Genomic DNA, 12,135 nt, shown 5'->3' on the forward strand with positions numbered 1-12,135 from the left:
TCTCATGAATTAAAATTAAAATAATTTTTTTAGTCAAATTGTGGCTTATTTCTCATTTAGAATGGTTGATTACCGAAGAGCATATTGTGTTAGTTTCAGAACCAAACTCTGAGTATTTTGGACATCTTACTTTACTATCTGGTTCAGCAAAAAAAATATTGCAGACAATACTTCGGTTGCAATTGGATGCGATGGAACAGCGGTAAATACTGGCGTTCACAATGGTGCAATTCGCAAATTAGAACTTCAAATTAAGAAACCATTTACAGTGGTTCTGTTTGTCTTTTACATGGAAACAAGCTACCATTACGACATTAGATGAAGTATTTAGATGGAGAAACCGCAGGACCTACCGGATTTTCGGGTGAAATAAGAAAGCTTTTATTAGAAACTTGTGAAACTCTACCTGTTTTTGAATTTCGAAAAATTCAAAGTGAACTTCCTGATGTAGATATTAATACATTAAGTACAGACCAAAAATATTTGTACGAAATAAGCATAGCTGTAAGTAATGGTACCGTATCAGATAGCTTAAAATATCGACAACCGGGAAAGATGGCACATTCGAGATGGATTACAACAGCAAACAGACTTTATGTAGGAACTTTAAATCCGACTACCGATTTAAATATTTTGGCAACTTATAGTAAAGCCAGAAGTTAAATATGGGCCAATTCAATTATTTAATATGATTTAATGATCGCAATATTTATCACTAAAACTAAAGAAAATAGTGAAAAAAGTCATTCAAGGTAATGGATATTTTGCACATCCAGAGAATATTCATAGTAGCCATGTTGGGTGATAAACGACCCCACATCCGAGAGCTAGGTTTGAGGCGCATAGTAAAGTCTAAGAATAGAAATTCCAACTATAAATTTTGGAGTCAAAGAGTATTTTGACTTAATTAATTGGCAAACTAGTGTAATATCAGAACCACCAATAACCAAAACAATTGTCAACAGATGAACTTAGAAATATGATTGATGACACGACTTCAAATAAATTTGAAATTCCTAAATTTCCATGTCATTCGCAAGCAGTGGAAAGATCTGTCAAACTAGAGACAGAAGCATCATTATCGGTTTGTGGAGCTGAAGCAAGAGATGGATTCATAAGAAATATCGAGTTTTGTCAACAAGTATTACCTAAGTTTGAAACAAAATCTGATTTTTTTCAAACTTTACAGTAAATAATTAAATAAACTATGTTGTAGTAAGTTCTGAGTTGTAAACAAGAAAAAAACAACATTAATATAAAATAAAAAATTTGTTTTTTTCAATATTTTTTTTTAATTTGTAAATTTTTAAAGTTCTGGGGGCACCGGAAGATATTATTCTATAAATCCCAAATTTTGGATAACGTTTTGCAATAATATCTAACCACTTTTCCGCATATAGGGTATATCAATTTGTAAAAAAAAAATTTTTCCTTGTTTTCGTCCCACTCTAGTATACATCTTACATGTAGGTAACGGAGAAATTTCAAGTCTGTTTTTTAAAACTCTAAAACTATTTAAATCGTGAACCTAGTCCACCAATTTTTCTGTAGAAACAAGAAGACATGGCCAAAAATACAGTCTATTTTTCTTGCAATCACATAACCAAGGATTTTCACTGTACCAACTAAATTTAAAATATCGAACTACTTTTTTGATTCCTTTTTTAAATTGTTTAAAATAAGTGTTTCGATCGATTGATCGATTACGCAGCGACACTCATCCATGGTGAACAGCACGCACACTTTTTATAGGTACTGTAACCAAATTTAAATCTGGTAACAGACTGACATACACAGCGCGCTTATGCCCGTCGCTCCTTCAAAATTATCAGACACTAGCCGGCCCCGAGCCGCCAGAGCGACAGCATGATAACCATTCATTGGAACCACAAATGAGACTGGTAACAGAATATAATAAAGTGCAACTGACTTACATAAACTCGCCAATATTTTCGTGTGTCTACGAGTAGTTGGCTATTTATTGAATTAGATACTATTAACACATAATATAATAATATATTTCTATTGGTAAAAATATAGATAAATGGAATTATTCATCGTCATAAAATATTTATTTGCAAGATTTTTCTCTCTCTTGGACCATCACTCCTAGTGGAGTATTGGGCGCATCTGCGTTTCTTGGCCGATAGTGTAAGACGGCTGGTGGCCAGCTCAGCGCGTCTTCTTGTGTTTATTCTCTGGTTAATCTGCGTACCAGTTCCTTCCATTCTCCTCTGTTTCTTGCTTTGTTTTTCACTTCCCCCAACTTAAGCCGATTCTGTTGTGTTCTCTGGTTACTGTTTTCTTCCAAGTATTATCTGGTCGTCCCCTCTTCCTTGTACCCTCAGGTTGATATTCGAGTGCTTGTCTTGTGATGTTACTAGGATCTTTTCTTAACGTATGGCCGATCCATTTCCATTTCTTCTGTCTGATTGTTGCTATTATACTGGTTTGTTTCATTCATAGTTCTTCATTTGGTTCATTCATAGTTCAAGATTTTTAACTGTTACCAATGGTAACAGTGGTTACATGGACGCTTCGCCAATGCCTCTCACCTTCTTGGTCTATCTCTACATCTATTTGCTACTGGTACAGCTAATAGGGTTCGTCTGGGTGGCTAATTTTCATTTGCTTTTGACATATGTCTAGTTCATCTAAGCCTACCTATTTATATAAAAGACATTATATCTCTATCATTTACTATTTCTTTATACTTTCTATTATTTAAATAAAATTTAACCTGAAGTAAAACACTCCTTGGTGTAGTTCAAAACGTTTTCGGACTTATCAGTCCATCATCAGTGAACTCATGTCCTTGCAAAATAGCCACAATGCCAAACACTGGTAAAGTTATATGTTCCAACTACATAGTAAAAAGTATAAAATAGTTTTAACTATTTAGAATGGGAAATAAGCCACAATATTATTAAAAAATGATTTTTATTAACGTTTCGACGCCCAAATCGGGTGCCGTTGTCAAAATACAAAATACTATTAATATAAACAAGGTGTATATGAGAATGTGTATATATATGTGTATATATAACAGAATGCAGTAGGATGTGGATACCCATACTGAAAGAGGAAGTCAATAGAAAGAAAATACCACAATTAGTAAGTCAATAGTCGAGTTAGTACATATTTTATATTTTAGTATTACTTATATACCCATGTATTATTGATATTATTTATAATTTAAACAAAATTATAGTAAAATCAGAATTTGGTATTAATTTTGAGAGTAAATTAAATGTAAGACCAAATACTTACGATGTCGGGATAGTATCACGAGGTTTTTCCTGGTTTTCCCTCGTGATTTACTATGAGATCTCTAACGCGAGAATTTTAATGTCACCGTTGCATGTGGTTGTCTTTTTAAAGACAGATCACATGCTATGATTTTTTTGTGACGGATATTCTTGAGTTGGGGTTGATTTCATGTAATCGAATGAACTATCTTTCAGTAAAGTCGTCCCAGGAACGCAACTCATAAATATTGGCAATATCATTTTAAAGTCTTCTACTTTAAAATGTATCATATGTATCTGAATTGCCGATATAAATGAGTCAAATTAAATAAATTATTAAAAGAATTTTTTTACTAAGCAACAACATTTTTGTTTATATTAATAGTATTTTGTATTTTGAAAACGGCACCCGATTTGGGCGTCGAAACGTTAATAAAAATCATTTTTTAATAATATTGTGGCTTATTTCCCATTCTAAATAGTTAAAATTGTAAAAATGCCACAAGAAAATAGCTTCAGAACAACAATAAAATAGTTTGGCTTAAAGTGGATGCCAATGGATTACTTCCAGCAACATGATGCTCTACTGCTTTACGTTAAAATATTTTTTGTTATTAGGTCTTCATTGAACTACGTTTAGTCTGTCAGTCGAATTATCCCGTTTTATTTATTTTTTCAATTATTTAGTCCATGTGGTGAAAACGCTCCCGTCTAAAAAATTTCTGGTTCGGTTTCTTTGTGGATTCCTATTTAAAAATAAATGTCCCCTTTAAACAAATCTGAAGGGTGCCGGGCGGAATTTTTGGGCAGAAATTGTTTAAACAATTTTTGTAAACAAATACAAATACAGGATGCCGAGGAAATTAAGATGAGAGAATTCTAAACAATTCACAACCCATCTGCTCAGCGTGGTAAAAGTTCCAACAAGAAAGATTTCTTAGTACTCAACAAAAGAGTAAATGAATTAAATGTATAAACATTTTCAATTTCTTTTAGCCTCCGAAACCGGTATAGACTCTTCCTGCACTCTTCGATTTAACCAGAGTATTATGCAGCTGCTACATTTTCGTGTTGCAAAGAAATTGAAAATGTTTATACATTTTAATTCATTTACTCTTTTGTTGAGTACTAAGAAATCTTTCTTGTTGGAACTTTTACCACGCTGAGCAGATGGGTTGTGAATTATTTAAAATTCTCTCATCTTAATTTCCTCGGCATCCTGTATGATTTAAAATTTTTGAAAATCTCGGGAGGTTGTAACCAAAGAAAGTATTCCACCTGTTGTCAATCTGGTGGTATGGGAACGATATTTATTGTCGTTTTTTGTGCTACTTCGATTGATAACTTACTTTTATTCTGTAGATGGCTCTAGTACATCCGTGACATTTCGTTCTTTGCAATTCGGAAAGGCCCAAAGTGTGATGCCTGGGGAAATCGGAGAGAAGAGGATATGGGACTACTGATGAGGATAAAAAACCTCCGAAACCGGTATAGACTCTTCCTGTACTCTTCGATTTAACCAGAGTATTATGCAGCTGCTACAGTTTCGTGTTGCAAAGAAATTGAAAATGTTTATACATTTTAATTCATTTACTTTTTTGTTGAGTACTAAGGAATCTTTCTTGTTGGAACTTTTACCACGCTGAGCAGATGGGTTGTGAATTATTTAAAATTCTCTCATCTTAATTTCCTCGGCATCCTGTATGATTTATAATTTTTGAAAATCTCGGGAGGTTGTAACCAAAGAAAGTATTCCACCTGTTGTCAATCTGGTGGTATGGGAACGATATTTATTGTCGTTTTCTGTGCTACTTCAATTGATATCTTACTTTGTTACTTCATTTTGATTTGTCTCGATAGGGCAGTCTGTTCAAAAGATATCGAATTTTTACCGAAAGTTCAGGCATTGTTTCTGAGAGAACGTTTCATTTTACACAAGAAGTGTAAAAAAAGAATTTTCGTCTAAAATTATCTCAGCTACATTTCTTATTTGAAACATTTTTTTGTACGTTGTACATACAGATTCTTGGTATTCTTTTTCTCATGATCATCGTTCAGTGCGTCACAGTTTTTCGATTTCTTTCTAACGCATTAAATTGTATCTGACAGAAAAAAAGGCACGTCCGTGATTACAGACATTTACAACATTTATTCTAGTTATTCTAGTTGTCGATAAATGGCGCCATAATAAAAAAAGTATTTTTTTTAATTAGATAATAATATTACAAATATAATCTCTATAATTTATAAGACTATACAAATCAAAGAAAATACCATTTTATAAATGCAAGAAACACATTTGATTTGTTTTTATTCCAAATTGAAAATAAAATGTGACAACTGTCAGATTTAACTAAAATGTCATGGTAGAATAAATGTCATAAATGTGTATTATCACGGACTTACCCTTTTTCCTATCATTTGTTACGCACTGAAAAATGCTCACGAAAAGGACAATAAATCAATGTTTTCGGTTCTCCCGATTCGCAAAATTTTTGAAGTTATACTTCTTTACCGGCGATATGAGGGTGAATTTTTATATGTTAAAACCTATGATCCCGGTACATGCGCATTATAACTTTGTTCTGATTGGATGTTCAAATGACATGTCAAAAATTATTCAATATGGCGGCTGTGGCACAGCTGTACGTAGTTTGATTATTTATGGTTGTTGCGTTTTGAAATTTGTGGGAAAAGAAACAAAGTTAGTTAATAGTTATACTGCCTTTTTAAATAGTTTTTGGACTTTTGGACTATTTTGGACAAGGAAAACTCATTCTAATTTGGTAAGTAGTTTTTATTATAATCATATTGTAATTATACATTTGGATTAGGTTGGAATACATACATTTATTTTCTCAAGAATGGGGATTTTAGAGAGAAATCCCAAATTAGGTCCGATTTTTATTTTTAAATTATGATTTTTTGACGTAGATTTATTTATCTAGTAGGTATGTAATGCTTTGATTTACATACTTAATTTGATTACCAACAAAAGTTCTACCAATCTTCATCTAATATATTGTTTTCTTACTGTTTTTTTTATATTGTAATATTTTCTTCCACAATTTTTTTTTGATATACTGCATTTTTACAATCTACTCTAAACACAAAGTAATAAGTAAATAGTCTGAAAGTAAATTAACGTGAATTAGGTACCATCCAGTGACGGTTCTCTAAGTATTATTCTTTATTGTGGTAGGTCGTCTGGCCATATTCTCTTTAGTCTTCTTTCAGCAAGTGGTTGGGTGAATAAATTATTTATCAAGTCGTTGGTGTGGTCAGTGGTGCGATTTTGATATTTTATTGAACGATTTTTTATTAAGTCGTTGATTAGTGGGATGTCCAGATCATTGTGGAGTGTCTGGTTGGATACATACCATGGAGCTTTACTTATCATACGGAGAATTTTGGATTGGAATGTTTGACGTATCTTCGTATTTGAAGGTTTACTGCAGCCCCATAGTTCTATTCCGTAAGACCAAACTGGTATAAGTATAGCTTTGTACAGAAGCAGTTTATTTTCAAGAGATAACTGAGACTTTTTGTTAAATAGCTAGTTCATATTTTTTAGTTTAAGATTTAATTGTTTACGTTTAATTTTAATGTGCGTTTTCCATATGAGTTTTTCATCCAGATGCAATCCCAAGTATTTGACAACTGGCTTGATGGGAATCGGAGTATTATTTATAGAAACTTGAGGACATGTAGATTTTCTGGTTGTAAAAGTAATTTGTACTGATTTGCTGGCATTAACATTTATTTTCCATCGCTTGAGCCAGTTTTGTAATTGGTCTAAATGATTTTGAACTTTTTGTGATGCTACATTAGGGTCGACATCCACTGCTAAGATTCCCGTATCATCGGCAAAAGTAGCTAATAAGGTATCATTTCTGGTTGGAACGTCGGCTGTAAATATCAGATAGAGAAATGGGCTGAGAACGCTACCCTGTGGTACGCCAGATTGGATGATGTGGTAATTTGAGAAGTTGTCTTCAATTTTGACTTGGAAATATCGGTCAGTCAGATACGATTTTAGAATAAAGTATAGTTGGTCTGTCATGTGTAATTTTAGTTTATAGAGGAGACCTTGATGCCATACCCTATCAAATGCCTGTTGTATATCGAGAAACACTCCAGCGCAAAACTTTTTTTCTTCAAGAGTTGTTTTAATTATATTTACTATTCTGTGGCATTGTTGTATGGTTGAGTGTTCACGTCTAAATCCGAATTGGTGTTGTGGTATAATTTCGTTTATGGGGACAACTTGCTCGATTTTATGTAATAGTAGCCGTTCTAATACTTTCGACATTATTGGGAGTAGGCTTATCGGGCGATATGAATTTGCTTGTGTTGCGGGTTTACCAGGTTTCGGAATCATAGTAACTTGAGCTAATTTCCATTGTATTGGAAAATAGCGAAGACGTAGTATGCTGTTGTATATTACTGTTAATAACACCACTGCTTTTCTCGGTAGCTTCTGAAGTAATTCTCCTGTTATCAAATCATAGCCAGGAGCTTTCTGAGGATTTAGCATTTTTATTTGTTGTCGAACCTCTGTCGGAGTAAATGTTGTCAGAGGAAGAGATAGTTGACATGGAGTTTCGAGGTACTTTTTTATATCGTCATCTTCATCGTCATTGTTTTCTGGTGCTGAGAATACAGTTGCAAGGTGCTCTGCGAATACGGTGGTTTTTTCTTCATTTGTGCGGGCCCAGGTCATATCTGTTTTTCTTAAAGGTGAATTTGTTGTTGTCGGCCGTTTAAATTTTTTTGTAGCTTTCCATATAGAGTGGTCTTCACGTGAGAGGTTCGAAATATAAAACTGGAAGGAGTTGTTTTTTTTCCTCATGTAGTGCTCTATTTAGTCTATGACTTATCCTATTAAGGTACGTTTTATTTAATGGATTTCTCGTTTGTTGCCATATGCGTCGAGCTCTTCTCTTTTCTGCTACAAGTTCTCTTATATGGAGGGGGAATATTATGGTTATCTTATTATTATGGTTATATTATTAATATTATCCACAAAATTTAAACTACATAATTTAATTATATTCAAAACAACTGTCAAACAGTAAAAACGTTCAGTTACCCTATTTTTCCACATGACAAATAATGTGGAATTGGACGAGTGAGTCTAGGCTTCGATTACGAATCAAAGCGCCTCGAAATTCACGGGTTCGATTCCCGATGCAAGTTTTTATTGTTTATGCATTTTATGATTGTAAGTATATTTGTTATATAATTTTTTTTTCAGAAAATGCGTATTTAAAATTTTTGCCAACAATTATTATCGTTCAGAAATAATTTTTTCTTTGTGGCATTTTTCAATGTGTTTGTGTGCGTTTTATTCTTTTATTTTTTTAAATTTTTGGTATTCTCTTAAAAATCACATAATATGTAGTAGACGTATAACTTCTTACGTGCGTACAAAGTACACACACATTCTTTTTTTGCATCTTTTTTGGGTTCCAAAATTGAGATTCTCAGCAATATTCGGCTTGATCGTCTAGTACTTGTATTTAGAGACCAAATCTCTGACGACTGAACTACTAAGGGAAATACTAATAGTAAAATATATAGATTAGGCTTGCATGAACGTGTTGTAGATTTATTAAAAAAGACAACATAAAAAATAGGAGCTAAAACACAGCGAATAACAACAACTAACATTTTTTATTTTGATCGAGGCCAAGTGTAAACCACTATTAAGTAAGTCATACAATTACTTAAAACGTGCAAAAACGTGGTTTTGTTAATATCAAAAAAATGTTTTGCAGTAAATTCAGCTGGATATTTATCTATGAAATCAATGAGTTCCAACATTCTTTTCACGCTATCTGAAGATAGATTTTTGTATAAAAAATCATCTATCACGTCAAAGCACGCTTTAACCAAGCCTTTTGATTCATTCGTCGTCGAGCCGCAGGATAATACATCGAACATCAAGGAACCCTACAAAATAAAAAATATATTGATTAAGTTTTGAATAACATAAGCCTACATTTTTGTTCATGAAAAAGTGTTTTAAGTTTATCCTAATCTGTATCTGTAGAGTAGGTAGTGTTGGAAAATTCTCGAGAATGAAAAATCAGAGAATATTCTCGATATGGAGAATTTTCTGAGATGAACCCTACAACGCACTTAGGGATATTGTTGAAGATGAAATAGGGTACTAAAAGTCATGAAATTATATACAAAATTATGAGACTAAACAACAGTGTTCTTTATATATAAACAAAATACAAAAACAACAGAGAACACAAAATTTATTTGATACAAAAATGGAAGTTTCTTCTTAACAACAAATAATAATGCAAGTAATGGATGTGGTGATTTAATCAGAAAAACATGAGGCCTCAGGTTCAGAATCTATTTCTATCATTAGTTCATCCTGGTCATCTACATTCTGCATTTCAATGTAGTGATGAGAAGTTGTGGGATTTTATTTTTCACGAGTCGTCCTCTCAGTCATGGATTGGTCTACGTTTAAAGAAGCATTTCGACGGGCTAGTTTTTGAAGCAATATGTTGTTGAAAATATATATTTGGTATGTTTCTGACAACATTACAGCCATCTAATGAAAATATCGCAGTTTGGCTGAGCCATGTGGCCGAAATTTTACTGGTATTTGAACACTATTGCAGTGCCTGATGCGTTGCCGATAAAGTCGAACTGCTGTGGAAAATTTTGCATGTTGCTCTGTATTTCCTCTTTATTTCCTGTACTCTGTTGAAATTTAATTTGGTTTTGTCAAAACATACAAAGAAAAGATGAATATGTGGTCAAATGAAATCACAATAAGGTTTATTAATGCAGTACATTTACGTCCAGAGTTGTGGAACTTGACGTACTTCTGGAACTATGACACAAATGGAAAAGTAGTGCACCCTGAATATATACATTAAACTAAAACTGTTGCTAAAATTGCTAATCTTGTTGAGATTGGTATTGCGTTTCTCATGTTTGATCTTTCTTCTCCATTCTTGGCCCTATCATATTTATTAATACTTAGTTCGAAATCACATTTTAACAATCTTGTAAAATTCTTAAACAAATAATTGTTTCGCGTTTATTTAGACAAGCCGTATCCACATTTTCCGTTTTTCATTTTTCTTTTTTATGTATCGTCTTAGCACGATTAAGGACGAAGCAACTCTCAAGAGAATATTCTCGAGAACGAGAATATTCTCGGCCAATATTCTCGGAGAATATTCTCTTATTACATCACTAAGAGTAGGGAGGGCGAGTCAAGTCCCACAGCACTTAAGCTACAATTGACCCATTGTGCATCCTCCCAGGGGGTTGTCGTCCTTAGCTCATTGTCTATCCTGCCATTTCCAGGAAGGTGGACAAATCGCCTACGTCTATCCTGCCTTATGTCGTCAGGTGTAGGCCAAGGCTCGCTGAACGCATACTCTCGTATTGACGATAACTCCGGACATTCACATATAGTCCAGAGAAATAAGATTTTTCTCGTGACACATCCTCCTCCAGGCCGAAACCAAATTTTTTGGGTAGTATGGACATCTATGTTAATAACCTATATATTTCCTGCAGCCGATTTTGATGATATACATAGTTATAAACAAATGAAGATCAAAAAACGGTAAATTTTCGCTTTTTTCGTCTATAACCAAAAAGTTAAGCATTTTAAACAAATTTGAGAGTAAGAAACTCATAAATCATATAAAAAAAAAACTTTAATATGGCGTTCGCTGTCTATCCTAATATGTCTATCCTTATGTGTTGCTTAGAAAATTGCAAAATAAGTCATAAATTTTGAGATTTTATAAATGTTCATAACTTATGTAAAAATTAACTTAGAACCTTCTTATTACACGGAATGCTGAGACTTCTTGTGCTTAAATTATATCCTAAATTTCAAAGCAATTGGTCAAATAGTTTAAAAGTTATTTCATTTGTTTATCCCAAATTCATTTTGTTTGCAACACTATAAGTCAAAAAATTATGAGGTTACAGTAAGACTTCTGACAGTTTATGGAAGAAGAACATTTATACTATTGACTTAATTAAAAAAATGACAAAAAATAATTTTAAACCAGTGTTTCCCAACCTTTTTTGTGCCATGCCCCAGCTTTGCATTCCTAAAATTTTTTATGCCCCCCTACGTAACAATAATTTTTAATATAAAAAATTTAATTGTTCAATTACGAAACTTAATGATATGCTTCAGGAAGAAATCCGTAGTAAATTGTTACCAAAACACAGTTTTTTCAAAACATATATAGTGGAGTCACTGAAGGTTTTCACCTCCGATTTCGTTGAACCTCCATCGATTTTCATGAAAATTGGTGAGTAATTAGAGGATACCTCAAGAAACAAAGGTGACATGATGCCAACTTGCGCTTTTACCCTAGGGGTGGATGCCACCCCTTCTCGGGGGTGAAAATTATTTTATTAAAAATAATACCATAAATCGATAGAGGGACAAATTATAAGCAAAATTTGTTATATAAAGTTATTAATATAAATCAATACTTTTTGAGTTATTAAAGACCAAAAATTTTATTTTTTCGTAAAAAATGCATGGTTTATAAATCGGTTTCTCACGTATAACTCAAAAACTATAAGCTTTTACAAAATAGTTATTATTACTGAAATTGATGATAATAAAAAACTGAATACATTACTCACTTAAAGCACTAAACTAATTTTTAGTTCAAAGTGAGTTATTGGCAATTGAATGTGTATTTTTTTTCGACGAGTGCTCAAATCTAAGTATTCAAGCTTAAATAACGGGAAAACGATGCAATGTATAAAAATATACCTGCTAATTATTTGTCAATGTATTTCGGAATACATAGTAAATGAGCTTCAGAACAAGTAATAGTGTCAAAATTAAGCAAGTTATGATGAAAATAAA

The sequence above is a fragment of the Diabrotica virgifera genome, chromosome 2 (genome assembly GCF_917563875.1).
Source record: "Diabrotica virgifera virgifera chromosome 2, PGI_DIABVI_V3a".
Classification (NCBI taxonomy): Eukaryota; Metazoa; Arthropoda; class Insecta; order Coleoptera; family Chrysomelidae; genus Diabrotica; species Diabrotica virgifera.